The following is a 4,915-nucleotide window of genomic DNA, read 5'->3' on the forward strand; positions in this document are numbered from 1 at the left end:
CGATGATGAAACAGGTAAGAAAAACAGTACCTTTCTCTATTTCATTGATTTGGGTAAAAATCATAACAGTATTTCATTATCTACAAAGGGAAGGGGGGACTCTATATATAGAGTTTACAGAGGGAAAAGGGGAGAAAAAAAAACTGAAGAATAACCGAAAAACCAACTTACTGTCTTAAAGACAGTAAGGGAGAATCGTAAGATTCTCAATATCCCCTCCTCAAACTGGACGGTGTATATTTACCAGTCCAAGTTTGGGTAAGATAGATTTGAATTTGACGCGATGTGGGAACTTTGTGAAGATATCAGCCAATTGTTTGTCGGATCGGACCGACAGTAGATGTAGGAGCCGAGCTTGTAATTTTTCACGAACTACGTGATAGTCAAGCTCTATGTGCTTGGTCCGTTCGTGGAAGCTCTGATTATGAGCTATATGATGAGCTGACTTGTTGTCACAATATAGAACAGGTACTCCAGATTCTTCAATTTGAAGATCTTGTATAAGATAATGAAGCCACTGTATCTCACATACAGTGGTGGCTAGAGCCCTGTACTCGGCTTCAGTAGAGGACCTTGAAACAGTCCCCTGCTTCTTAGATTTCCATGAGATGAGCGAAGTTCCAAGGAAAATGCAAAACCCCGTGGTGGAACTTCTTGTAATAGGACATGTAGCCCAGTCTGAGTCACTAAAGGCTTTTAAGTGCATAGCAAAATCTGCAGCAAAAAACAATCCCTCAGATGGTGTAGATTTAATATATCTAAGTATATGTTGGATGGCTTGATAGTGATGAGTAGTAGGTGATTGCATGAATTGACTGAGTAAGTTAATTGTAAAACTTAAATCAGGTCTAGTATTAGTGAGGTGCAACAACTTCCCTATCAATCTTCTGTATGGGCCTGGATCATCCAGGTAGTTATCTGTCCTGTACAATAAGCTTGTGTCTCTTAGGAAAGGAGTGGAAGAAGGCTTGCAACCTTGCATTCTTGTTTCTTCAAGTATGTCCAGAGCATACTTTCTTTGACATAGATGGATACCCTTTTTGGACCTGGCAACTTCTAATCCCAAAAAGTATTTGAGCTCTCCAAGGTTTTTAATCCGAAATTTCTTGTGTAAGAACCCCTTTATGCTGTCAATTTCCTCCATTGAATTTCCTGCCAACACAATATCATCCACATACACTAATAAAGCAGTAAAGTTTGTGGCAGTTCTTTTTATGAACAATGAATGATCAAATTTGGACTGTTCATACTTAACAGAAATTAGATAAGAAGATAGTTTCTCAAACCATTGCCTACTGGCTTGTTTTAAACCATATAGGGATTTGGTTAGTTTGCAAACCTGTCCTTCTTTGTAGCCAACCAGACCTGGGGGTGGTTGCATGTAGACCTCTTCATTAAGTTCCCCATGTAGAAACGCATTATCAACATCAAGTTGATGCAGAAACCAGTTCTTAGCAGCTGCTATGGCAATAAGAAGTCTGACAGTAGTGAGTTTGGCCACAGGGGAAAAAGTATCAAGATAGTTTATTCCTTCCTGTTGAGTATAACCCTTTGCCACTAATCTGGCTTTGTGTCTTTCTATGCTCCCATCTGCCCTGTACTTGGTCTTATAAACCCATTTACATCCTATGGGGTTTTTTCCAGGGGGCAACTGGGTCAAAAACCAAGTATCATTATCTTGTAAAGCTTTAATTTCTTTCTGCATAGCTTCAACCCATTCACTCATGTTCTTTGCTTCATTGTAAGAATGCGGTTCTTTATTGGCTGTAACAGACATTATATATTTCAAGTGCTTCTCTGACTAATTGTCGCAACATAACTGATTAGAAATGGGATATGGGGTTTTAAAATTGTTTTTCAAGGATAAGGATTGATTGACCTGATGTTCATAATCCTCTAGATATTGAGGAATCCTTCTAAGCCTGCTTGACCTTCTGTATTCACGGTTCTCTTGATTTTCTTCTATATCTATGTTGTTGTTACTGTCATCCAGAACCTGCTGCTCCTCTTCCTGGTTAGAACCAACTAGTTGACCATGTCTGTTGTTATCAGCAGAATGATAGTCTTTTAGTATATCAGTGAGAGATTCAACTTTGTCCTGTTCTGTGTCACCCCTTTCTGTGTTGTTTTCCAGATTTTTATAAGGGAAAACATCTTCATGAAAAATGACATTTCTGCTTATAAGAAGTTGTTTGGTATTTAAATCCAGGACAATATATCCTTTAACACCAGTCTTATATCCTAGAAAAACCCCTTTTCTAGCTCTAGGATCTAATTTACTTCTATTGTTCTCAAGAGTGGAGGCAAAACATAGACATCCAAAAATTTTAAGATCCAAATAAGTGGGAGAAAGATCATAAAGCATGTCGTGAGGAGTTTTGTTATGAAGAATAGGAGAAGGTAACCTATTTATTAAATGCACAGCATGTCCAATAGCATATGACTAGTAAGCAATAGGAATATTTGATTGAAAAAGAAGACTACGAGCCACATTTAGAATATGTTGATGTTTCCTTTCAACAACGGAATTTTGTTCAGGGGTTTCAGGACAACTTTTTTGATGAATAATGCCATGCATATTATAAAAATTCACACAATTAAATTCAGGCCCGTTGTCAGATCTGATGATCTTAATGGTTTTATTAAGCTGGTTTTTAACCTTAATGATAAAATTCTGCAACAATTCTCTTGTCTGTCCTTTGTTATTCATTAGGAAAACCCATGTGTGTCACAATGTATAATCTCGAAACGTTCAGAAGTAGTAGAAACACTTTTACTAAAGGATAACTTGTGTTGTTTAGCAAAATGGCAAGTGTCACATACAATGTCAGCACCTATTTTAACATAAGGAAATCTTTCACATATCTATTTTACAACTTTGTTCCCTGGGTGACCTAATCTATGATGCCAGAGGTTTACATTAGCATTCTTAAAAGAGAAAACAGCCTTTGAAAAATATCTTTGATCAGGCTTAGGAAAATCTTGTAGGTAATAGAGCCCTTTCCAAATGTTAGCACATCCAATCATCTTCAAGGTACAATTCTCCTTTATCTGGCAATTCTTAGAAGTGAAAGTTAGACTGCAATCCAAATCCTTTGTGAGAGATTGAACAGATATCAAATTAAAACAAAATTCTGGAATGTAAAGCACATTGAAAAGAACAAATTCTGGAGAAAATTGCACTGTTCCTGCGTGTTCTGCAGTGAGTACAGTGTTGTCTGGTAATTTTACAGAAATAGGCCTTATTTTATAGAAGGTAATAAAGTTAGTTTTATCATGCGTGACATGATCTGTAGCTCCTGTGTCTACAATCCATGAAAGATTACCTTCTTTGTTTGCAGTTTCATCTCTTTGGATTTGATTGATTTTGTGAGTGTGTTCCTTAGTTTTGTCAAGCATTTTGATGAGTTTCTGCATCTGGTCCGATGTTAGGGAATTCAAAATGTTGCTGTTGTTAGTAGATTGAGCCTTTTGAACACCTTCAGACTCTGTGTTATTCTGGCAAGTATTGGCAGAATTCCAGTCATTCTTTTTGTCTTCTTTCTTGTACCAGGGTGGATAACCGTGCTTGGAATAGCACTCATCCACTGTGTGGTTCATTTTATTACAGAAAGAACATTGCTTTCCATAGTTAGGGTTCCTCCCTCTTCCTCTTCCTTGACCACGAGCTCTAGTGCCTCGTCCTTGGTTCTTCCAATTAGGATCAGGTTTCCAATGACCGTTTCTGTCAGCAGTGTTAGCAAGAATTTTGGTTTCAGTAGTACCTTGTTTTTCCTGTCTCTCTTGCTGCATGACAAGAGAGAAAACGCGATTGATGTTAGGGAGAGGGTCCATTAGGAGTATCTGGGTCTTAACAGTGCCGTAGGAATCATTTAATCCCTTTAGAAAGCATATCACATGCTCAGCTTCTCTGTATCTCAAGGTGATCTTCGATAGATCACAGCTACAAGTGATTTTACACGTGCAGCATGGAATAGGCCTTAAGGATTCAAGTTCTTCCCATAAGATCTTCAAATCGGTGAAGAACTAACTTACTCCCCTTTCTCCTTGCTTGATAGAGTGTATGTCCTGTAACAGGTCGGAAATCTTGAAATAATCCCCTTTGGAAAATCTCTCTTTAAGCTCCTCCCATAGGTCTTTGGCTTCTTCCATGTATATAACACTTTCAACAATGTGAGGTGAAAGAGTCTTTGTTATCCAGGACAAAATCATCATGTTACACCTTTCCCAGGCATCATACATTTCGTCAGTTTTATCAGGTCTCTTAATGGCTCCATCTATGAATTTTACCTTGTTTTTGGAAAGCAAGGCTCTCCTCATGCTCCTGCTCCATGAGGCATAGTTGTTCTCATTTAAAACTTGCGTAATCAGAGTAAGACCGGGATTCTCACCTGGGTGCAAATAGTAAGGACTGTTCGGGTTGGACATTTGATCCATCTGTTCCATGAAGAAGAAAGCACGAATCCAGTCCAAGAAAGATCCAAGATAGTCTGTAACGTAGGCAAGAATCCAGCCCAAGAAAGATCCAAGAACGTCGGAAAAGGCAACGGAAGCAGAGCAGGCACTAGACCTGCTCTGATACCATCTTGAAGTGGGCTTGGTACTGTGCACTTACGCAGCTGGCCCAATTTATTCTGGCCCGAAGAATGAAAAGGCAACGTGTATCTGAACGTTTGCCATAATACGAAAAGAAGGAAAGTAAGAGAGAGAGAAAAGACCAGAGCTTCGTCTCTGGCGATGGAGAGAGGAGCTCGTCTCAGACCGGCGAACACNGTCACCCACGGTGGCGATGAAGATGGCGTAGAAGAGGAAAATAACGACGATGATGAAACAGGTAAGAAAAACAGTACCTTTCTCTATTTCATTGATTTGGGTAAAAATCATAACAGTATTTCATTATCTACAAAGGGAAGGG

This window comes from Vigna radiata, chromosome 1 (genome assembly GCF_000741045.1).
Source record: "Vigna radiata var. radiata cultivar VC1973A chromosome 1, Vradiata_ver6, whole genome shotgun sequence".
NCBI classification, from domain to species: Eukaryota; Viridiplantae; Streptophyta; class Magnoliopsida; order Fabales; family Fabaceae; genus Vigna; species Vigna radiata.